Source organism: Apteryx rowi, unplaced genomic scaffold (genome assembly GCF_003343035.1).
Source record: "Apteryx rowi isolate R43461 unplaced genomic scaffold, aptRow1 scaffold_381, whole genome shotgun sequence".
Classification (NCBI taxonomy): Eukaryota; Metazoa; Chordata; class Aves; order Apterygiformes; family Apterygidae; genus Apteryx; species Apteryx rowi.
The window spans coordinates 847203-873140 of NW_020450319.1; the positions used below are offsets into that span (position 1 = coordinate 847203).

General features: G+C 38.0%; 1 long non-coding RNA gene across 2 annotated transcripts in view; it reads left to right on the forward strand.

Moving 5' to 3' along the window:
• LOC112970153 overlaps window positions 1-25938 on the forward strand; it is a 62880-nt gene that overhangs the window by 28473 nt on the left and 8469 nt on the right. The window contains exon 3 of one of the 2 annotated variants that reach the window (XR_003254907.1): window positions 8480-10174. The exons of the other annotated variant lie outside the window; for it this stretch is intronic. This is a non-coding gene — a long non-coding RNA (uncharacterized LOC112970153). Of the gene's footprint in view, window positions 1-8479; window positions 10175-25938 lie in introns of those variants that run through there. 2 annotated transcript variants of the gene reach the window in all.

The window sequence follows — 25938 nt, forward strand, 5'->3', positions numbered from 1 at the left end:
GTTCCATTTAAACTGGACAAGAAAATGCCCACCAGTGAAGTCAGAAGGCAGAAAGAATGTTAATAATAGATCATAGCCCCTCATTTTTATGTAACTTTTCTCCTGATTTATGAATCTTCCTATATACAATGAACCACATTGTCTTTGATGGATAGGTACAAATTCCATCAATAGCAGTGAGAACTGCACATGCCCCCTTTCTCCTCATATGCGACAAAATACAGTTATATCAAAGATTGTTCCTCCTCCACAGTCTTTTCTTAACCATCCACATCGCATAGTTTAGTTAATCTTAGTACTTATTTGCTTTACTGTTAAATTGCAGTTTATTATTCTATTTCAGTTTACAGCAAATTCTTCTTGTATTTAAAGTCTTTTCTCCTCATAGTCATCTGTGAGAGTCTATTTGGCATTCTGAATTTGAAATGTTTTTCTTTTCAATATTTTCTCCATCTCATAGTAGTTTGTTACAACTTATGAGTGTTGGCATTTATTTTATTTTATTAGCCTGTGTAGAGCTTTGACAAGTTGCTTTTTATTTTGTTCTAACCCTCCTGCCCAAGGAATTACATGGACCCTGTAAAAAGATACAGGAAAAATATTTAGTCACATTTTTAGCCTATCACTTCTGACAATATCTCTCTTAGTCTAAACAGGATGTCAGTATTTTAACCTAAAGTCTACCCTTCAGTATGCATACAACCTTTTCATTGCAGTGGGAGCAGTATGTGCATATCCAAGGACACGGTATGACCTTATATGTGTAACTTATCTGCTTTTATAACATAGTTTTTTGTTTGGTTAGTTGAGTTCTTTTTAAGTCCAGGGAAAGAAAAAATAACATTTTAAGGGACTTTCTATCTACTTTTCATTTAAGTAAGATGAAACATTTCTCAGCAATTGAAGTGTCTGAAAAGGAAATACTGAAATAAAATGATTATTAAAAAGGAGCAAGTATCTAGGCCCTGATACTCTCCACCCAAGGGTTTTGGAGAATTTACGAATGAAGTGCCTGCCATGCTAACAAAACAATGCAGTCTCTTTAAAACTAACTGCTGTGCTATAGGACTGGAAGGTAGCAAATGTCAATCTATTTTAAAAATCTCTGGGAATCCCACTGGCTTTAAGGTGATATGAGGGCAGCGCTAGTGACAGGAGTGCGTGACGGTGATGGCAGTCATGAGCTAAGTCAGTCCCACTCAGAGGACATTCAGGCAGTCTCATAGTCTTGTGAGAAGAGAACTGTTGTGGAGGGCAGGCTTTCCCAGCTGCAGGAAATGCCTGTGGTGAATTGCCAGTTGCTGTGAAGGTGACGCAGGTGGGTGATAATGGCCTTCGTGAGCTAAGTGACCAGTGCTTGAGGGGCATCCTGGTAGGTTTGTAGTCTTGCAAGAAAGGATGCAACTGGTTGGGGTGGGGGGAGAGTCTCATCCTGGAGCAGCAGATGCCTGTGCCAGGCTTCTAGTTGCTGTGAGGGCAGTGCGGGTGGTGGGGATGACTTCATGAGCAAAATGAATCACAGTCAGGAGATGTTCAAGTGTAGTCTTGTGAGAAGGGACCCAGTGGTGGGAGACAAGCCTAATCCCAGAGCAGCAGGCACCTGTGGTGGGCTTGCTGTTTAGCTGACCCTTAGAGAACACAGCAATTAGGGACTGCAAAGAGAGACTCAGCAGTTAGAGTGGCAGGTCATGGGGCAGGGTGCAAGCAGGGGCACTGGGATGCTTCTCAGGCTGCTGTTCTCTGTTAGTGCTTGCAGATTGCTTAGCAATTCCAGGCTTCGCTTCTAGATCTTCTGGGAGCTTCTTCTGACATCTTCAAATCTAGACTCTTTCTGCTGGGAAAGGCTGACTCCTGGTTAGGGAGGGCCAAATACCCATTCAGCTAGTGCTAGGGAAGAGCTACATTATTGCCGGGCACAGAGCATAGGTCCCAAGGTGCAGCCCTCAGAAGCAGCAGTTTGTGCAGAAAGGCACGTGGAAGAGAGCCAGAAATCTGCTGAAGGCCACATGGAACTCAGGGTATGGTTTCCAGCATCAAATGGAGCAACTACCCCGACACAGGAGAGGCCTTTACTCAGACGGAGCTCCAGTGGGAGGATGAAGCTCTCCACCTTGCAGACTGCAGGGAGTTCCTGTTGCCTCTCTCTAAGGCTGGGGCACAGGAAAACAATGCTCTTGCCTGCAGGAGCTGTGTACTAGTTGAGGAGTTGTGTTGCCAAGATGAGGAGCTGTGGGAGCAAGAGAGCAAACTGCACAGCATCAAGGAACATTAAAAAGAGATGGACAGGTTCTTCACAGAGACCCCTCAGAGGCAAGATCCTGAACCTCTAACTGCACAAAGGGAAAGGCAGCCCCTGGTTGGTTGTGGGACAGATGGGGGGGTCCCATGCTGGAAAGGGCTGTGACTTTTGGCAACAGGAAGATGGTTCCTTTTCCACCTGAAGATTTGCAATTGCAGATTTGGTTCAGTGCACTGATAATAGGCAAGGGGGAGAAAGCCATCTCTGGAAAAGAGTGGGAGCCACCCAGTGAACTATGCATTAGGATCAAGAAGAAGCTGCAAGTGATAGTARGGGGAGACTCCTTGCTGCAGAGGACAGAAGCCCCCATCTGCTGACCTGACTTGCTCTATAGGGAGGTTTGTTGCTTGCTGGGGGCTTGGATCCAGGATGTTGCAGAGAAACTACCAAGGCTTGTCTGGCACTCAGGCTATTACTCTTGCTTCTTAATGACATTCACACTAGTGATACTTCTTTTAGGGAGACCTTGAGCATATCAAGAGTGACTACACAGTTTTGAGAGTGAGAGTCAAAGTCATGGGGGCCCAGATGGTGTTTCCCTCCATCCTGCCAGTGCAGGGGAAAGGCTTGGGAAAGAGCAGACAGCACCTGTGGGTCAACATTGGGTTGTGCAGCTGGTGTCATTGACAGGGATTTGGCTTTTATGACCAGGGACCCACTTTGGAGATTAGGGATTCTTAGAGATTGTGAAAAGGACTCTGCTGAAAACTGGGAGTCTTGGCAGGCAACAAGTTGAATGTGAGCCAGCAGCATGCCCTGGCAGCAAAAAAGACCAACAGCATCCTGGGCCATACTGGAGCACAGACAGTAGATTGAGTGAAGTGATTATCCTCCTTTACTCAGTACTCATGAGACCACATCTAGAATACTGTGTCCAGTTTCAGGCCCCCCCAGTACAGGAAAGACATTGATAAACAGGAGCAAGTTTAGCTGAGGGCCACCAAAATGGTCAGGTGGCCAGAGCACTTGCCCTGTGAGGAGAGGCTGAGGGAAATGGGCTTGTTCAGCCTGGAAAAGAGAAGGCTTTGGGTGGGACCTAACAGCAGCCTTCCCCTAGCCATGAGAAGATTATCAAGAAAATGTATCCAGGCTTTTCACAGGGCTACATGGTGGAGGACAAGAGACAGCAGGTGTAAGTTGAAACAAGAGAGGTTCAGACTGGTTATAAGGAAAAACATTTTCACCATGAGGACAGTCAATCTGTGGAATAAGTTGCCCAGCGAGGCTGTGCGTTCTCCATCCTTGGAGGTTTTCGTGACCTGACTGGACAAAGCCCTGAGCAATCTGGTCTAACCTCACAACTGACCCTGCTTTGAGCAGGAGGTTGGAGTAAAAACCTCCTGAGGCCCCTTTCAGACTGAGTTGTCCTATGATAGTATGAATATCCTATGGACCAATGCATTTAAGAATAGTGAGTCAGTAAGCTCACCGATGAGCACCAGTGGATCTACATGTTGTGCTTCAGCTGTACCACCTTTTTTCCCTGAACTTCTTGTAGCAGAGTTAACAGAACAAGACATGAAGGTATTAGCTGCTCGTGTTCACAGTCTGGTGTCTTGGCTTTAACCACAGGAAGGGGAGACTTGCTCTGAGTTGATGGACTGTGCACTGTGATAGCTGGAAAGTGTATGCATGTATCAGTTTACCAAGCATGCAATGCTTCCAGCAGAGATGTGAGAGGGATGGGTGAAAGGGATGTTAGAACATCTTAAACAGCCTGTTCTAACCGCACCAGTATTTCTCTGTCAGACCCCTAACTTATATATGAAGGAAGCGAATGAATTAAACTGAGAAAAAACACTTGGAAAATAATGATGGGGGAGAACAGCACCACTCTGCATCATGCAGGAATTTCTAACAGTACTAGAAAGACAATTCTGATAACTTACAAGAGTTTACTTATTAGATTAAGAAATTGGGTGAATATATGTATGTGTTTAGACAAAAATAATGGCATTAGTAATATTAGCATGCCAAGTGATGCATTGAAATAAGCATCTACAAGTAATGATACCTGAATGATTTCTAGCACTTTTATCAATTGCTTTTAAAGTGCTTTGCAAATAATCATAAGTATTGAGTTATACCTGATTTGAAGGGAAACTGTGGCATAGTGTTTTGTCAAAGTTCCCTTGGCAGACCAAGGAAAAGAATTCTGATCTGAGCCCCAAACCTGTGTTGCATTAAACTGTGTGGAAATTCAAACAGAATCTTTGACCTAAAGTGGTTACCAAGCCAGTAGTTGGGTACTGTGGTATGTTAAACTGTTTTCTTTCTGGAACACTGGCAGCAGTTAAATACCTACGCTGATCAACAACCTCATTATATAGATTTTGACTGCTCTGTCTTAAAATGAGTTATCCATTCATATGACTGTCATCCTGACCTGTTTACATACTTCTCATAAAACTGTATGCTTCCTATTTGCAACAGCTTTACAAAATGAAATTCTAGACAAACATCCCTAAAGAAAGCAAGATCTTTGGCAGGTAGTTCAGCAAAGCTGTATTTTTCTTCATATTATCCTTCACTAATCTACATTTACACTGTCCCTGTACATATGCCCAAACATTTGCCGTGAGACAATTTTTTGCTAGATAGGGCATCCCCACAAGCTCTTCTTCACCTTCCACTCTTTGGTATGAAGGAGTAGCAAATACTCCATATTTTTTTGTAACTTTCTCTGTGCTCCGTTTCATTCTGGTAGGTCAAGGCTCCACAGAGACTGCACTTCCTGAGTCTGATAAACTCTCTTGAGCATGATTTACATTACAGAAACATCATCAAAGATGTCAACTTGGCAACGCGCTCATTGGCATCAGTGTAATGTTCTTGATTCTTCTCGTTGTCATTGGTGTAATTATGCATATAAAGCGAGCAGGCTCTTTTTGCCATATCTGGCATGAAATGCTTTATCTGGCATTGTTTGTGGGGATGCAGCTGCACAAATTTCACCAAGATGCTATTTTGCTGTTGGCAAAGGCTGTCCCCCTCAACACTTAAAACTTCATTGAACCCTGCAGTACTGTAGTCTGTATCCTGCCATTTGAAGTGGTGCTTGGAAATTTCTTTTGGCTCCAGCCTTTGGGCTTTCCTAGACAGGCCCAATCAGATACCGTGGAACTGCAGTGTGAGGGGAGAGACCTTTTCAGCACAAGCACTGACGTAGCCTTACAGTCTGTGAAAAATACTTAAGTGCCTTGAGAATACTTGCTTCACTCTCTAGATATAGGTTAACTTAATATTCTTACCCTAGTTCACATAGATCCATTATCGTCAGTCTTAAGTACATATTTGAGCTTATTGGACTCCTTGCATTTTGAAGTGCATACAAGTGCCCATTTTACTGTAACCCAGTGTCTAGAATTTGTAAGAGCCATCCTGATTTCCCTCTCAGCCAAGACACAAGCTCAGTTTTAGGAGTCAGTAGTGTTCCTATAAAAAATTGATTTTTGTCCAAATTCTCAGGCATGTCTGATCAACCTACACTTTATGATACATGTATTTCTGTGATGTCCAGTATTTAACAGGTACCTAGGCAAATGGCTTCAGGGGAATATATTTCTCAAAGATCAGTTCATGAACATGAGCATTACAGCCACTTTAAAAGGTTCCGAAATCTTTTTATCAGTAGTAAAAATCAGACCGCATATGATTTGGCATGCCCATCCACTCACTCCACCATTAATGCAAATAGTGACAGGAGCTTCCCTCTTTGGCTTGGGAGCTCAGAGACAAAAATTGCTGAGCTTTATGTTCACATATCCAGGTTTGTTGCTTACAGATAATAATGGACTATATCACCATCATGCTGTATATATACCAAGAAGATGAAGCAAGATCCTTTCCCCTCTGATGAGGAAGGACAGTTGTTTACTAGACATTGAATAAAACTCTATATGCATGTTAGACAGTAGCTGTGGATTGAACAATTTTAAATGGATATTCTGTAAGCCACAGTTGGGGGGTGATATCTTAGGATGCACGTTACCCCTGTATTAATTTTTACATTTTAGAGAGATGCTGTAGGGCCAGATTATCTGAACCATGGTTAGGAAGGCTATATTTACCTTTCCTTACAGAACATTCACAAAACTAAGTAGGATCAGGCAATAATGATTCTGCTGTTTCCTCTCGGCCAGGGCAGTTTTTAGTTTCAGGGTCTTAGGAGACCTCTTGTCATGGAGCTCCAGAACCCTGCCTGTATTCCACTACTGCTTTTACACTGGACCCAAGCTCTCTCCATTTTATATATGCCACATGGCTTTCACAATGAGAGAATATCTACTTGTCTCCAGGGAGGATAATCCCCATCAGTAGTAAAAAGGATTCCATCTGGTGTTCCTTACTTAAATGGACAAGAGTTAACTTTTATCTTGAACTGCTTAGGAGAGCTTAAAAGAGCTGGTGTCTCTGTTAGCTTAGTCACATTTCACTTCTTGGCTTCAGATAGAGAGGATTATTGGACTGAAGGATTGACTTGATTTTTTTATTTTCCAGCTTTGCTAAATCAAAGTAAATGACCAATAGTGAGTACGTCAATAGTCAGCTTGCACTAGTGTTCCTACTTTTATTAATGCTGGTTTAATTGCATATAGTAGAACCAATTGTAGGAGTATTCTTGCTCTGTAGTCAAGCCTCTAAACTAAATAGAAGTAGTTTACACTGTCTGCAAAGCATGGTAGAGTCATCTTTCTGTATTTCTTATCCAATTAGTACCTACTTTAACAAATTGGAAAGAAAGACTGAGAAGCTATAAAGGCAGTGAAGACTTGTGCTTTTGACATAACTTCTCAGTTGTCATTTCAGGGCATGTTGATTTTCTGTTCAATTATGGATTGCGTTAGAACCTTTGGTTTCAAATTTCACCCTTGGTCGCTTAGTTCAGTTCCTATGAAGACAGGCAGAAGGGAGTTCACGTAGTAAATATTTTTGCAAACTCTCCATTCCAAGTTTCTCTGACTGTCACAACGGCATACTTCATGGCCCTTCAGTTATTTTTAAGGAGGCCTGAAAGGACCTGAAAGTTGGGAACCAGGGAAACGCTCTGAGATGGCTGAACTAGGAGCAAAAGGGACCTGAGGAATTGGAGAAGGCAAAACTCCTAACTCAGTGTAGTGGTGGAGAGCAGAAGAGCCCTCTAGAGACATAACTCCCACACRGATAAGGTGGTGGTGCTCTTTGGTGCACAGATCCAATGAAAGTAATGCCATTGGATACTACTGTTCATCCTTTATCTGTTCTTCCCATCCTCCCCATGCTGGAGTTGGATATCTGGGGAATACTGGTATCTTCAGTACAGTTGGCACAGTCTGAGCTATGGGTGACATGCTGCCTATTGTCCCTTTCCTCATTTGTAGCCGATTTCTTCTTTCCTGCTTTGGAGCCAACAGGGTTAGAATACCTTAAAGCCCAGAGTCTATGCCACAGCCTTGAAACCACAAAGCTACTCTAACTCAGTTTTCTGGCTTGTTCTTAACCCACCAGACCCTCAGTGTGCCTCTTCCAGCTGGTGTGGCAGACTCCACCAGCTGTGCTAACACTTCGTGTTTTCAGAAGCTATGTTTTGTTCACAGTTCTAGAGCTGAAGAGTCCTGATATATACAGAGAGATGTGGAAATATTTAAAATAGGTGTTGAATGAAATCAGAACTCCTTTGCTTCTCTCAAATATGCTTTTACAGGGGTTATTAAAAAGACAATTAAAATTGTCTCTAATGTTTGCTTTTTTATTATACTTCTGAAAGAGTAAATCTTAACAACCCTGCACATAATCTGATACTTACTTCAGAATGCAGGCCAAACATTGTAAACCAATTCAAGTGATCTATTTTCCTTTGATGCCATTTGTTCCAAATCTTCTTGAAGCTCTCAGTATTGGTCCAGAGTGATCATTACTGGTTATCTAATACCTTTCGATCAGGATGCCATATAATGCTTTGTGTTAATATTAACACATAAGCGAGGAAAAAAAGAGGGAAGGTTCTAAGGATGAGAATGAACGTATGTGTTTGGCCAGGTATGGAGGTCAGCTTTCTTAGTCCACAGCAGCAACACTGCACAGCTCCCACGATGTTATACTCACTATTTAAGGAGCTGTTCCTGCATTGTAGAATCTTTTGGGAAGTGTAAAGCTGCTCTAGTAGCTCTAATATGATCTTTCCCTCTATTTTCTCTGTAGGTGACAGCACCATTTCTATTTCTCCTAATGAGGGCCAAAACAAGAAAAAGAAAATGCAAATAAACTGTGATTTGTTTCTGCTGGAAGGACCCACATACTTCCTAAAAATATATGTAGACAATATGGACTGGAACACACTTTTTACTGGATTATTCATGGACCTATTGCTTAAAAGTTGGATTATCGTTCTTCACAAGTTTTTGCTTTGGTGGGCATTCCTGGAGTAATTGTTTGATCTCTAGAACTTCAGCTCCCACATCTAAAATATGGTATATTATCAGAACAACCTAGAGGATCATCATTCTACTTTACTCAAGAATTTGAGATTTCAGAATTTGACTTCATTTCGAATTGGGCAACAATCAAATATTTTGAAATTTGCAGAAAGAAATTTCTAAAGGAGACGAGAGATTGATCAAAATTGTAATGTTTATCTTGAATCAAATATTTTAATACAAATTTGGTCGAAGTAATTTTTAAGCAGAAAATCCATATGTTTCATTTCAGAAACATTTTAATAGAATATTTTAAGTCTTGGAACTATTTTCAGTTTTTCTTAAGCTTGTGTAAAGCAAGCAGGGTTTTGAAAGCATTTTGTTTTCTTTTATAAAATATCTTTGTTAAGATTTTAGACATCTACTCTGTGTGTTTATTCATTGGGCCTACTACGAACTATCGCAAAAGTAGCAAGAATTATAAGGTTTGGTCGTGGCAATTTGGACAGAAAACGTGAAGCAGAACATAAGCTAAAGTAAACTGGTATTAGCTCTATTGAAGTCTGCCTTCAGAACTCCAGTAGTCCTTGCTCAGCCTTTTCAGCTACATAACTTCTGGTATAGCAAGATGACTTCATGCACTACCTTCTATTTATTTTTAAAGTGCTCAATTAGATAGGTATTTTCATTAAGCAGTTCAGTATGTGTGAACATGTGTCGTCTAATCATGGGCACATAGCTTAAAATTTAATGTTGACTTCTGCTGTATGTGCACCCTAATATACTGTGAATATATTAAAAAATTGTGTTTTTTAAGAAAAACATCTAAAGTATGTTGCACTCGGTATTGAAAATGACCAGATCAGATTTTCAAGCTTAAATATTCTGGATTTGTTTTTTTTATATCCAAGTAGATAATTAAAGCCATAACTAAAATAATATTTTACATCTTAAAGTCAGAAATTTCCCTGCATACCACAGTGAATATGCATATGAATATGTGGTTCAAGACGCTCATACTAAAAACTCAGAGGAAGTGAAGGGATGTAAGGTTTCTAGATTCCTAAAAATACAAACTCTTTTTAAAAATGTATGTACCTTAATATACACTTAAAAATATTTGGCATGCACTTTTTTTGGTGCTGCATGGAAAATCTCATTATCTGAATTTAAACCTGTTTTGCATCAAACTGATAATCTGCCTCTCTTAGCTGCCTCCAGTAATTTTCTAGTAGGGTTATGTGTGGTGTGTGTGCTTAAGAAAACATTAGGTTGTGCTATCTGATCTTAACATGCTGTACTGTTGTGGTGAATTTCTTAATGCACCAGGGTGTCCATCAGGCCCCAGATACAACCACAAAGCCAAGCCAGTGACGCAAATCAGCAGCTGATATAAACAAGTTGTCACAAACCAGAAACTAAGCTAGCAGTAAACCTCTGGAGATGCTTCTATTTTTTTCTCTTCTTYTTTTTTTTTTTTTTTTWAATAAAAGAAAACCTTTCTCAGCAACTAAAATGCTAACGCATTTCAAGTCATTGCCTCCAACTTTACAATTAATTTGGCTAATTTCTCTACAGTTAGGAATCTCTCTCTCTGCTTCTTACTTTCCAAGCTATATCCTTCTTTTAGGGATATATGAGGCACTTCACTGGTACTATTCAGTTCACGCTCTTTCTAAGCACAAACATGTCCAGATTTATACTAGGAGTGCCTTGGTAGTATATTTACTGCAACTACATATTATATTGCTACTGCTCTCATGTGCGAATGCAGCTTATAGTAGCAAGATGGCTTTGTTCCTCCTGCCATGCTGTAGTGCTTCCCTTATTCCAACCAAATAAGATATTCCAGCTTAAGTCTAGGTTTGCCAGTATAACTGCATCTATAACGAGAATGTTAACTGATGCAGCTATATCATTTGCAAACCACTCAAATGACAGATACAGCCAGGCCAGCAGGATTGCAGTAAATACTGGGTAATAACTGTCTACTTCATCTGTTTTCTCAGAATAGTTGTTGTTCATTCTACTGTGTATTTGTATAACTTGTTCATTTTAAGTATCTTATACAGTATAAATAAGTCATTATTAAATCTGATTATAACACTGTTTTCAATCAGTTTACGTCTTGTACTAACACTTGATTGGCTTTAGAACTACCAATTTTAAGAAAATATTAAGAAATTAAGAGAATATTTAAGAAAATTTTAAGAAAATATTTGTGTCTAAAAGCTTGATCCTCTGAATTGACTTTATTTTACTAATCTCCTGGTTTTGGTTTGTCTTTTAAAGAGAAAGCAAACCAGCAGATGTAAAATGATACTAAAGGCTGACAGTATTTAGAGTTATGGCAGCACAAGATATATTGAGAATCCACAATCTACTTCTGACTGACACACTACTTCCAATGACTTCAGTTTAATTGCTTAATCTCTGTTTACAAAACAAAACAATTATATCTGCTAAACTGAAAGACTCTACATATATTAAGTAAATAATATTTTTTTAACAAAAACTCTTCTGAAGAATAAAAATGGTAGCTATTACACATGTAGTTGTATAATAATATTTGTCTCCTACTAGAGAAATGCATTTTGACTGTATTAATAATTTTTTTCATCATGCTACAAATCTGTTTCTATTAAAGAGGTAGTAAATAGGATGTAAATCATACAGTTCTGCAGAGCATTCATATCATATATCTAGGCCTGCTGGAAAATACAAGAAAAGTTGTCAATCATACCTACTTGAAGTAAATGTCTTCTTTTTAGTAGTCCAGATAATATTATAACAGGAAATTACTTCCATATGTGCCGTAAGCATGTGTTATAAAGAGCAGGACATTTTTTGTAACTATTAATAGAGAAATGTCATCTACAGGATATTATAACTTATTGAAGAGTCCCCCAGGTTAGTTAGGAAATTCTGGCATTTGTTGCAATTATGGCCTTTTGCAAAATTGCTTTTAATGCACTTTCCACAAAATTTAGCCTTCTGACAGAAAGTGGGTTGATAATAAAAAAGATAAGGAAACTGCAGTTCATATGTCATTTTTCTGTTTATCTTTTATCCACCAAATAAATTACAGATAATATTGCCTGTATTTTTATAGTCTTCAGTCATTATCATGCTTTGATCTCAATGTAATATAGAAGATAATGATAAATAGATATTTTTAGAGGCATATGTGTGGAGTATTGAGAGGGCTTATAGAGTGAGACTCTGACCTTTTTTCTTTGCCATCCAACTTCAGTTGTTTTGTTATCAACTTAAAAAAAAAGTGGGGGCAACTCTACTTAGCTCTGTTCAGTTTTGGCAAACAGTTTCAGGGATCAAAATTCAGTTTTAAAGACCTATGTATCAATACGAATAGTGAAAGATTATATTTAAGTTCCAAAGCCTACCTAATTTTTGCCTAGGTACATATTCTGCCTACTGCTTAGTGGATTGCAGTATTGATAATATAGGGTTGATTACCATCTATGTACTATATAAAATAATAACAATAAATAATAATAATAGATAACAGTATTTTTCCTCACTGCCTTATTGCTTTTAGCTCTGAATTTTACATCTTATCTATCATATGCAACACCATTATAATTTGGGGAACTGTACCATTCATGAATCTCTGTATAATGGAACATTTCCATGTCTGTGGAGTCAGCCAGATGTTGTCAGGCCTCTGTGTCAGGTGTAGGACAATGGAGGGTCATCAGGCTTTGATGCCTTACAGATGCATATAGTCCCACCATCCTCACCTTGGTGTTCTGACTGGATATAAGCGTGGGCAAACTAGAGAAGGTGTCTTCAGAGTTAGACTGAGAGGAATGTGCGAATCATGCCCTTAAATAAAAGTTTGGGAGGGATTCTCATCTTCTTGAGCTCCAGTTGCAGTTCAACTCTGAAACTTTGCTACTTTTGCATAGTAATGACAGCAGCAAAGCAGTTCTCCTAGCCAAGATTCTTACTGAGCAGCTCAAGCAAAACCCACAYTAATGGGTGTCTGTAACTGTGCTGTGTACATGTTCAGCGCCATACCGCCCTGTCCCTATCTTCACCCATTGCAGCTGAGAGGAGAAGTTGTGTTGCTAGTGAGTGAACAGAGCAGTGATGTGGCAGGGAATGGAGCCTAGGGCAGTTGTTCTGCCTCCTCTATATTCAGTTTTGCCTTCAGTGATGGCCCAGCTTATAACAATGAGATAACTACATCCTTCACGAAGTCAGTCTTCTCCAACAGCTCTGCTGGGGATGATGGTTTGAATGTGGAAATTCGCCAAAAAGGAAGACAAAGAAATGACACTCTAATGCTGAATGTTAAAAACCACACTACTGGCAAGATTCAATAGATGGGTGGGGGAGACTGAAAGGTTTTATCTACACTGTGTTTTGAGGGTTGTCCTCAAGACAGTATATTTGGTCATTAAGGACAGCAGACCTGCAAGTGCAGTCCTAAATTCAGCAGAGATTAGATAGCTTACTGTATTAACTGGTGCAACCAGCAGACCACCTGCAAGCAGCTGTGAGTATAGAAGGTGGACAGGCTGCAGAGCATATCATGTTTTAATTTAGGATCCTTCCTCTTCTGTCTACTCTCTCACTGGTCATTATTAAGGCCATTATTGCAGAAGCCTGTCACACTTCGAGTTGACTTATCCAGTGAAGCTCTCAGACAGGAAGCTTGGGAAGGGCAGAACAAAAGAGAGAATATTTTTATTATAAAGGGGACTGGTTTGGTTGTAGAGTCAGCCAAGAAAAAGGGATACATGCTGCCTAGGAGACAGATCCTGTGATTTGGAGAAGAAGCTCTTGGCAAATTTGGGGATGGGTTTGGACTGGATTTCTTTTCTCCTGAGAATCCTGTGACCTGACCTGAAAGAATTATCAAAATTTACTTTAAAAACTTCTAAAACAAGGTGATCCATTTAGGTGATACTTCAGTCTCACATATCCTTGAAGGATGAACTGTAATCCCAGAGTTTCCAGAGGTGGAAGGGAGGATGGGATACAGTCAGCCCTTGTCTGGAAGGCCTAGGAACTGACCTGGGACATACAGAAAAACTGTGTACAGAAAATATTCTAAACCAGGCAGGGCAAGCCAGTGCCACAGCCTACAAAGGCCAAGGGAAAATTGGCAGAATGCAGGCCTAGTGTGATTACATCTAAATACAGTCTGAGGAGTCTCTAGCTGGAAGAACCTTACCAGGACTGTCTGACAGGATTTGTTAAAGACTGCAGTATGCAGTGCTGCAGTCTTGCATGGGGACAGATTATGATGACAAATAATGCTGTTAAATGGCAGTTTATAAGAGTATTATGAAAAGGTTTTTACAATTGTATTTTTTATTCAGTACTTTTACAAAGTGACAGGAAAAAAAGTACATTGTAAAAATATGAATGCATGCTTACAGAATGTAAATAATGTCAAACATTAACCTGAACAAGACAGAAAGGATAGAACCAGACCAGTGAGAGAGTAGACAGAAGAGGAAGGATCCTAAATTGAAACAGACATGTGAATCTAATCTGAAAATCATCCTGCAGCTCCCATATTTTTCTAAATACTATCAAAAATACCTTAAACTGTGGGCCCTAAAACCTTGAGCTGGAAGTGTTTAGGGGCTTTCTTGTAACCTGTACTGATTCATGTTTCTGGGGAATCCAAGTTGCTATAGAATAACTTGTCTGCTGTACTGACATATTTGATTCTGACCAGAGCTAAAAAATAGTGTTGCAAAATAAAAATTATATGAAGCATATGGTGATTGATTTAAATTTAGAGTTAAAACACATTACATTTAAGACAAGTATAGATAAAAGTAGTGATATAGTTATGTATGTCTTCTCTCATGATACAAAACCCAGGATGTGGTAATGGCATTTTAAGGTAGTATATTTAAAATAGATTTAAAATAATCACAGAATTGATATTTAATATGTGGAATTGATTTCCACAAGACATAAGAGACTAGAAGTAATGAGGATTCAAATGAGTATTAGAAGTTTATGCAGATGACGAGAACATCCATTAAAAACGAGATGAGATTTAGGAAGTTAAGAACAGATATAATTTTTGTACTCCATTCTAATCTTTAACTCTGACTCGCTGGCAGATCTAAAAGATCTGGCACTGAGCACTATTGCAGATGGAATAATAATCACAGGTCCTAGACTTACAATCTTCTCTGATCTGGTGCATCAGTTTATGTTCTTCCTCCAAACCTGTAGCTGGACAAATTTATAAGAATTATTTGAACATTAGCCACAATGGCAAAGGTCCTAAGATTTTTAAGGAGCTGCCCCAAGTAAAGCTTGATACTTCTTCAAAACAATATATTAATCTGATGGTGTTGTATTTCCTTGGTTGTTTTTACACTTTCAGTGAGATAGCCACAGGATAGAAGCTTTTGCGTATGCTTGCTGCTTCTCTGCAGTTTTCACAGCCTGTGCTAACTTCTTTAGTCAATGATTCAAGCTCAGCTTAGTTTTTTTCTCAAATATCTGCAGTTCTGTTAAGAATTAGCCTGAGATTGCAGCTTTTCTGAGAAATTTCTTATTCATGTTGTACAGTCTTAGAACTAAGCTTTAGTAAGCTGCCATAAGGCATCTAGTCACTACCATAAGTGCAATCAAGAAGCAATGAGAATGAACAGTTCTGTAGGACAATATTACAAGTGTCTGCAGAATTACATAGGAAACCTGCAGGATATATAACTTCATTTTCTGATGCCAATCTCACTGTATTTTAGAACAAATTCAAATGTTTAATAGAATAACGAATAAGAATATTCAGATGACCAGAGCCACCCTGGAGTTTTAAAAGAGCTCAAATATAAAAATAATGAACAAACAAATGTGTGTAACCTGCCTCCAGTAGTAGTCACAGCATCTGAGGAAGTAAAGGTGGTAAACGTGATATCAAACTTTAGAAGTCCATGGGTGCTTTGGCAGCCTCTAGACTAAATCTGACTCCCCTACCAAACAAATCTTTAGAAAATATAGTAAAGAACAAAACTAATAGCCAAATACATAAATACACAGATGAAAAGTCAACATGGCTTTTGTAGAGGGAAGCCACTCTCATTTATTGCAGTTCTTAGAAAGAGTCAACAGCAGGTGGATGAGGGTAGTCTAGTTGATAAAGTGTACTTGGATTTCCCAAAATTTTTCACAAAGGCCTTCACAATGACTCTTAAAGAAGCCAAACTTCTACAATGATGATAAAAAATTGTTCAGGATGATCAAAACTAGTGCTATTTGCAAAAGGACTTTGTAAACCTTAGTAACTGGGTAAAAAGATGACATGTGAGTCTTAATGTCGATAATGCACAAGGGAAAAAAACAACCTTAACTATGTCTGCAAAGTAATAGACTTTAAATGAGCTGTTACAATTAAGGAGGGACATCTTGGACTCTCTGGGTAGGCCTCTAAAAACATCAGTGCACATATTGTCAGCCAAAAAAGCAAAGAGAATGAGGAAAGGAATAGAGAGCAAAACAGACAATGTCATTACACCACTATATAAATCCAAGATATGCTTGCATCTTGAACATGAAGTGCAGTTCTGGTTACTTAGTTACAGAAAGTAAACATTGGGATATAAAGAAGTACAAAAGTATGGCCAGAAATATGGAACAGAAGGAGCTATGAAGGAAAGAGTAATAGACTAGGCCCCTTTGGTCTGAAAAAAGACCAGAGTTGGGCTGAGAGGAAGAATAATAAAAAAATCATGGAGAAGGTGAGTACAGAATGATTATGCACACAGGAACCCTGAAAGCAATTTAAAACAGAAACAAGAAGTACTTTTCCGTACAATGCATAGTTAAATTGTTAGATTCGTTGCCCCAGGATCTTGAGGCCAAAAATATAAATGTTTTCAAAATGAAATTTAAAAAATGTATAGGATAGGTTCATATTGCTATTAAACATAATGGCCCAAATATGACCTATATCTCAGAAAGCCCCCTACCAGATTGCCAAAATCTGTGAGGATTGTCTAGAAAAAGAATCACTCTGTCGGTCCTGGGTTTTACACTCTTTCTCTGATCATCTGCCATTGGCCCTTGTTAGCAATGTTTCAGTGTTCTGGGGACCAGTGTAGCCATTCTGCTTATGTTTATGCTTATGCTCTTGTTGTTAACTGAAATTAAATACTTTTGTTGTTGAGTTTTAAAGCTTTTTATTGAGGTTTTCAAAACTATGGTTTGGAGTGGTTGAAGTTTTGAATGATTAATGTTAAATGCTGAAGGATTCTGTTTGTCAGAAAGTATGACCATGCAACCTGTGAAAATCAAGTCCTTTTAAGTTATCTTAAAGTACTTATCCTGAAGTTAAGACACCAGTCTCTGTTTGTAAATGTTTACTTTTATTTGTTTCTTAATGATGCTCTGTATGTATGGATCTGTGTATTGAGTTACCAAGGTTTCCAATTCAATATTTATCAAAAGTTAATTCTTGTTGTTGAGATGTCAGACAAACAATAGTGTTTCACTTCATTTATGTGTGTGTCTTAAAGTGATGAAGCTACTGAATTTTGCTATGATATTTGTGTCTCACTTAGAAATAGGCAAATTTCAAAAGGTTTTTAGGCTCAGATGAGTTTGTGTAATCATTTGAACTGGAGATCTGAAAACAGGCACTCTCATGAGACTGCTGGTATTTCCTGTTTCTCATCAGACCAGAACTACAGTACCAGAGGAAGAGCTTTTCTCCTAGTGCTGTATGATATTTGTGCTTCTGGCTGAATCTAGGAAGTGCCACAGTGCATAAAAATGAAAGAAAACAAACAAACAAAGTTAGTGGGACCTTTTCAAACCTGACATTTGACTTGAGTTTGGACAGCAGCAGTTCACCCCTCCCAAACCTTGTGGTGTGTTTTTGTTCAGAATTAAAGACTAACATACTATTTTTTTGAAGTTAAGCCCATGCTTTTTCTAAATYGCTCTGCTATAAAGCTCTGACATAATTATTTTACACTGTAAAGACAGTATTATACAGTGGTACTCAACAAACTAATCATAATGCAGCACCTCTTTATAGGACCAAAAATACTTGTCTAAAAATACCTCTTAATGAGATATGCAGTAACTTAAAATAGGGTCTTACTGGTTTTCTTGAAGGCTATCTACTGACTTCTTTTATAAAATTGGCAATTGTGGCTATACAGTGAAATATGTGTAGATTTTAAAGCCAAAAGATCAAAGCTCAACTTCAGATGCAGTTACAAGGTAGAAAAGTTATAACCTGCACTGAAGATTTCGTTTGGACTAGAGGATTATAATAACACTTAACATGATTAATTGTGTGTTTATGTCCTTCTAGTACATATACATACAAATTTTACACTTTAACAATTTCAGAAATTCACAGAAAAATAGGTGGTGATCTCTTTTTGTATACTTTTATATTTTAATGGAGTTTTGTATGTATGCTTTATATGTAACATAATACAATATAATAAAATATAAATTTATAATCTTGAGGAGTAAGATCTTTTGGGTCTTTACATTTCAAGTATATTCCAGCTGCATAAGGCTTAGGCTGTTATTTCCACCTTGCTGATCACATGATTTGCTGTGGTGAATATGTGCGTAAGTGAGGTTTTTCTTGTGGCTTTACTGGGGAGTTGCAGATTATGCAAAGGTAGCAAGACAGTTTATCATTCCGGATGTTGAGACATCTAGAAGTCTTCTGAAATGTTTTGTTTAAAATATTCCTCTTTTGGTATATTAGAGGAAAACCTAGCGTGAGTGCCCAGAACACAATACCAAAGTATCGTGTCTGTGTTGTGTTGCTATGCTGTAAAGCCATTTCCTGTGAATAAATCAGTAACAGAATCAAACTGTTACATGCTGCGGGTAATTTGAGAAATTTTAGAAAGTCCGCTCAAGCTCTTTTCCCAAAGATAACCTAAGGGATACGGACGTGTCTTCCAATTCCTAATAGTTTTCACTAGTTTTGCAGGCTTGGATTTTTTTCACTTTGAGGTTACCGTTGTTACTGGAAAGACACTCATATCTGGATGAAGCAGATCCTGTACTTCCTAATCACAGTTCAGTTGACAGACAGCAAAAGGAAGTTTGTCATACTTAGCAAAGCTACTCCTGCTTGTCTCAATAGTAAAACTTTTTTGGCTCAAAGAAGCTAATTAAATGAGATAGATACATTTAGTGAGTCTAGAAAACTGTAAGATCCTTCACTATCTTGAGGCAGCCTCACCCTTGTTTTAAACAATCTTCAATGGATATAGAATCTTTAATAAGCCCAGGGCTAGAGGCATCCTTTCTTCTGTCCATTTCTCTTGGTGAATTCACAGACACTGAATTAAGATCATGGTTCCTTCTGCGGTGTTTCTGAGAATGAAGTGCCTCAAAATGAGATTCAAAACTTCCAGTACTTAGAGAATGCAACTGCCTGAAATCAACAGGCAGCTGCCAAAAACTGACAAAATGGTAGGAATGCTAGAATAGGAACTGCTGAGGATAGACACATATCTTGAATGTTCCCCCTTTCTGAAATCCAGAGATAATCTGCTCTGTGCTTTAGAAAGGGTCCTTTTGTTCTGCTGAGATGCAAAATCCAGAGCACTGTTCTAAGCTCTTGCTTTCAAAAAACTGAGCAGAGCCCATTCTTTTAAGAAACAGAGACAAAGGCGATGGTGCCCACCTTTTGTATTATAGGCTACTGCTTAGAGCACTTATTCAGGATGGACAAGATTTTGGTTCAGGGATTTTCCAGCTTGTGGAATTTCAGACCCACAACTTTCACTGCCTGCGATAGAGTTTTAACCAGAGACTAGAAAATATTCAAGGAGAGAGAACATTTTTCATTGTGTGTATTGAAACTGTGCTGTAAAATTTCAAGATTCATTGGGTCAGGAAGAACATCTTTGAGGGAGCAGGAATTTTTTTAACTTACAACATAATGCACTTCTCTGAGAGCGAAAACTGTTGGACTTGAATCCCTGTTGTGAGCATCACTCTTTTGTTTCACATGGCAGAATTATTTAGTAAAATACAAAAGCGGTCTCAGGTGGTGGTTAGGGTGGTCTTGAGCAGAAGGTGATACAGTGAGCATTCTACACTATAGGATATAATGTAGAACATGGGCAAGATCTCTTCACCAGCTCCCTTCTTTGAATAGAAAGCATTTCTGCTACAACAATTTGTAAGGACCCCAGACTGGACTCATCACATATTTTAGCAGAAGGAAAAAAAAAGCAGAAATTGATCCAGGTACTGAATTGTACAGTTCTGCAGAGACTTGGACAATTCTCATCCTCTCGTCAGAGGAACACAGAGAACTCTGATGGAATACAGTTAGATTTAGACTTCTCAGTCAGCTTCATTATGTGAATCTAGCCATTCTGAAGCAGATCATACATTGCTGATTACCTAATAATCATCTGCAGACTTTTGGCTCTAACTTCAATAACCCTGCATTTGGTGTCTCCTTTACACTGCATGTTGATAGAATGAATATGAAGTTCTATTACAGAAAAACCTATTTAAAACTGAATGATACTTGGGTGGCTTTATCTTCACTCAGCACGTGCAGAAAAATAAGTGTTTTCTAGACCAAAAAACTCCTATATTGTTTGCAGATCCTGTATGTCTTGAGGAAAGACGTTTGTTGCCACTTTAAATAATTTAATTAATATAACCCATTTTAGTGAAGTGTCTCAATTAGGATATAGAAAGAGGATGCAAGTAGCAGGACAAAAGCAATGGCAACCTGTATTAACCACTTCATGCAACCTGAATTCTTTTTACTAAACTCTTAGGTTCCCATTGCTTTATTCAAAGTTTTTCCATGGAAATGAAAGTTCTAAATAGTTGTCTTTGGGGAAAATATTCTTTGCTTGCCCTCATTTAAGTATGATTCTTGTTGGTTTATTCATAATTCCTCTCAAAACATTACTACATGAAACATTTTTGCAGGCTTAAAATTTTCACATCTGGCAACTATCCAGCAACAAAAAGGATGTTTTATATTTCTGACTAAAAACTTCAACAAAGACACCAACATTTTCAACCAGCTCTAAAAGTTATGCAGGCATGAACCTGAAAAGAGATTTTTAGCCAGTGCAAAATACGGTATGAGGTTAGATAATTTATTTTTTTGTTTTATTGTGTCAGCAGAACCATACTTACTCAATACAGAAACATCTGATAGTTTATACTGTCTGCAATGGAAACTTGTCCTTGAGCCGGTTTTCTTCCCACTGCAAGACACAATTCTAAAAAGGTGTCTGTCTTCTAAATAACAAGTGTAACTCCCCTATACTCCGTGTTCCCACTAGTCCTGTGGTAAATGTTTGTAAAGCAGTGTTTTCCTGAAGTGGGAAAGACAAAAAATATGCCATAAGCTCTGGGAAAATGCAAACTTCCCATTTTGTTTTGTCCTTTCTGGTCCTATTTAATGACTTTTACTTTCTATTCCTGGCTAGAACTGTCAGTGCAGGTGGATGAGGAGAAAACAACTAACTAAACAATGCAACTTCACTTTTTTTGAATGGAATTAGTAAAACACTGTCCATTTTAAGTTCATGGTGAAGACAAATCTTGTACAAATCTTATTTTTTCTTCAGGTTTTCTCACCCCTAATCAAAAGTTCTAGCCTAGAGAAAGTATGTGTGTATACATATTAGCATATAGAGAGAGAGAGTATTCCATCATTTCTAGTGTTCCTTGCCATGAATTTTATGAGAAAAAATCTCACAACAATCCCCTGAAATGATCCCCCACTATTCTTCCGTCTGGAGGTAGGGCTAGCGGGAAATATTGCAGTATCTGTCTAGACTGCATCAGCTATTCTTAAAATCTCCACAAAGAGCAAGGGCTTGCTTTTTATGTCCTGTGAGCTCTTTACCCCTCCTCTGTGTAGATACCTGGAGAGAGAGAGACTGGCCTTCATTGGAAAAAGTGCTAAGTAGGTACTAATTTTAGAGCATGGGCAAAGTAAGCTCAAATACATTTCCCAGAGTAAAATATAGGAGTGTGGGTATGCTGAAGACAGAAGTTAGGGAAGACCAGATGAGGCAGTGCTCCAAGTGTGGGTAGTGGTGTTTGTGCATTTATGTGTATATATAGGAAGGAGAGAATAAGAGAGAAAAAGACCAATGCAGAGACRGAGTCAAGAAAGTGAGATCACTGGTGAAGCTAAAAACACAGGATAAGTGGTATTTTTAGTATTCTTAGAAGAGTTTTCTCCAAGATTATCAATTTGCAGTATAAGCAAAACCTTGGTAAGATCAGCAGGCTATACCCACACTGAGCTCATCCACCTCTGGAGACTGTGATTGAATAGAAGGATTTCCTGGAATAAAATGTGGATAAATGTTGACCTAAACATTAATAAATGACTGCCAGGTAGTTATCAAAAATACATCAGTTGTCAAAGTCATCATGAGACTTGTTCCATGTATATTAAGCCAATTAAAACAGTTAGTATACATTTTCATTCTCTTTTTTTGCAAGAGAGGAGACAGTAATACAATAAAGGGAAGATGTGCTAGAGTAAGGTCTAGAGTTCAAACAAAATACTTCAGTGTAGTCTGTTAGCCTCAGCTTGATCTGCGTTAGTGTGGAAGACATCTCTGAATCAACAAATCCATCCACAAGAAGATGAAAAAAAAAACCCAAAGAGGAGCAGAGGACATCTAGCATGGGGCAGGGGTATAGGATATCTGCTTTTTCTTCCCTTCTCTCTCATTAGCTTTTGGTTGACCATAATGATTGAGTGTTAAAAAGATTTTCCCATTTTCTCAGCTTATATTTATCTTCCAACTATTTATAATCTCTTTTCTACATGCTAATATAAACTATGTCTGTGCTGCTGTTACTGTGATCAGCAAGCATGTGGGCTCACACTGACCCTGTTCAGCTGCAGGTATGCATATAACCCTAGAAGCAGCCTTACTTCAGGTTGCCCAAAATTTCCATCTGCTCCTTGCAGCAGATGGTCTTGTGGCCGTTCAAGGAGGGATCCTGGGATAACGACACCTCTGCAAAGCAGCTGAAATGCACAGAGGCGGTGGGCAAGGCACAGCATGACTACCCAATCCACACCTCAAATTAAATGTCTATGATACCCCTTCATGTATCCTCATAGGCCTGATTTCCCTCCTTTGGGGGTATTCCCTGAAATTACCCCAGATTTGCTCAGTATATCATACTATAAAGTGCACAAGGCAAGCCTCTACATGAACACAGGCCCAGACTTGAGGTGCAATTTAGATGTAGCCATACTGACTAAGCAGGAGACAAAACAAGGAAAAGTGGATAGTATGACTCTAACTACTAGATAATAATACAATGCATAATAATACTTCCATCAATACACAACATTTGTTATCTTGTCTTTTAAAGGAATAAGCCAATGAACTCTGTTTTTTACATTGCAATATTGATTTTAGATATTTATTTTAAAATATTTTTAAACTCTTAATATTCCAGGAAATGGTTACTTCATTACTACAGAATTACTAGCTGTTACTGCACATCTTGGCCTGTTTCCACAAGAATAGCAAAATAACTTTACCAGATGTTGATGAGTTTTTTGAACAGTGGGAACAGGTCTATCTGGAATAATGAAACAATATAAAGAATTCTGGCCATCAGAAAAATGTTTCCTTAAGAAAATACCAGGGTTCAAAACATAAAAATGAGTTTTTCCACTTCAATGCTATGAAGAGAATCCCCAGGTTGAACAAGTTCACTGTAATGTTTAAAAATATACTTGCCAACTAATTAAGTATGAGCTAAATTATATTTGCTATTGCTGACTGTGAAAAGGTAGGTTTCACCTTTCTACTCTGCTTTCTTTCCATCCCCAGTTTTTCAAAGCAAAATCAGGTTCTCAAGATTTCTTTCTGGAAGATGTAACATGGCAACAACAGTACCACTATTGATACTGAAAGATTTTCAAAATATTTATGAAAAATTATTTGATTCAGAGGATTAAATCTTGAATTATCGCCAGTGGGATTTTGCAATCAATGGATGTAACATTTATGTAACATAGCAGAATTTGACACACTGTATGCAATTACTGGTTGTATATTCTGTCTATGTAACTTCTGATAATAAATTTAAATAAAACTTAAGTAGTACCTTGTAACTATTAGCTATAAAAAAGGACATTTTTTAGTTTCCCATTGTCATTAGTTGCAACTGCCTTTGTTCTCAGGTTACCTTTATTTCTTATCAAAATTCAGTTCCAGCTGTAATGGTTATGTCAAGAATGTTTCACATTAGTCTGTAAGATGATGTTTGCAAAACCTAAAACTGTGATGGTCCACAGAATTTTGTGACTGTGAGTCTGAATGGAACCATATAAGCGAATGTTAAAAATGTAGTTTGAAAGATTGGAGTAGTAATGTAGTGAGCACTGTAGCTCTCTTACAGTGCAACAAATAGGAGAAAACAGGATAAAAAAAGAGAATGACATTGAATCTATGTTTCATATGATCTTGACTTCTCTGAGTTACCTGAACTGGTATCTACACATCTCTGCTAAAGTTGCCGGTCTCTAGGCAGAATACCTTTACCATCCTGAGTCTGTCCTAAGTGTGTGAGTGGTATGTTAATATGTTGAGCCCAGCTCCTTGAGATAATTGGAGCCAGCTTGGAAAAAAAACCACTGCCAGTGGAAAAGGAAATTCTTCTAAATCACATGTTAAGTGCCACTGCTACTTAATACACACATCATTAGAATCGCTATAAATATGGTATACAAGTTAGTCTTCTGATGGCTTCAGCTAGCAGAAACCTTTACGGTACATGATAGTATAAGTCCCTTCTTGCACAGCCATATCATGAAGGAAATGTTGGGCATGACCTATTTACATCACAGGGTTAGAGTAATGTGAAGTAGATGATAACTTACATAATGAACTTTTGAAAAGTTTTCTAGAAGTGATTCCAAGATGTTGACTTATTTGTTATGGAGAATCTGAGGTTGGGTTCCTAGGTGAATTTGAGCATGGATGCTAAATACACTTCTTAATCCTCTTGCAAAAAAGCACTTCAGAAAGACAGTGGGAAGATGACAGTGGGAAATCTTTGAAAGATGAATGACTGAGGATGGGAAAAGAGGCTTGGATAGTATCAGTTCTCCCATCCTCCTAAAAAGTATTTGTCATGACCAGCAAACTTAATCATGAGCTATGATTCCTTGGTTTTTCATCGTCTCAAGTCCTGGACGGTTTGTTGTAGGCTACGTTATTAGAAAATAGATTACTTTGATCCTTTAGCAGATTACTAGTGAAAAATATTATAAAAGAATCTAATCAATAAATCTTGGGAGATAGAACCCTCTTCTGTTTAATTGTACAAGATTTTGGGTTTTTTTCTACTGTGATTTGATTTAATACATTTTTATAAGAACATGCACAATTTATACTGTGCAAAGCAGAATGTATTTCTAACTACTTTTATCTGTCTCAGTGTAGTCACCTGCAAAGTCAGAAACACATTATCATCTTCAAACCTAATTGTTAAAATATGCTGTTTCTAATTTCCTTTTCGTTAGTGATCAATAATTGAATATAGCACAATTACAACATCAAACATCTGGATAACAAACTGAGATCTAAACTAGCAAACTAAATTATACAAAACATGGAACCATCTGTCTCCCACTGTGTAAAGCATACTTGCTTTGAAAAAGGAGACGTGCCAAATTTTACAATTGTAGATTTGGATACATTTTGTTTATTGTTCACAGAATAGATCAGTTAATGAAAATATTTGGCATATTTTTCTTAGAGTGTCTTTTACTTCCATTAAATCTTTGTTTACTAATCCCGTAATTATAGTTTGGAAAGGTTATTTACTTTTAAATCCAGAATTTACTGCAAGGCTAAAGACTACATTCTTGCAAAATATTGCTAGTTTTGAGCAACAGGTCCAAATTTTGCTTAGCACCTATAGGCTTCAGGTTGAATACTGCTATACCTGGAAAATCATATGAATTGGTTCAAGGGTTATACTAATAGGGAAAGAAGATAAAGAAAATCAGCAATGAACATGTACCAGACCCATTTTTTTCCCTTTAATTCCTTAACTGATAGAAAGTTGGGTCTTGAACCGTTTTCAGATGGTTTAAATTTTTAAAACTTCTGTTCTCCTTCTCCTTGAAAATCACCTTCTTCATAAGGCCTTCCCAAAATTTTGAATATTGAATAGATAAATTGCTGGCTTAAAACTCATCTTTACAAAAAGATTTAGTTTATTCACCCC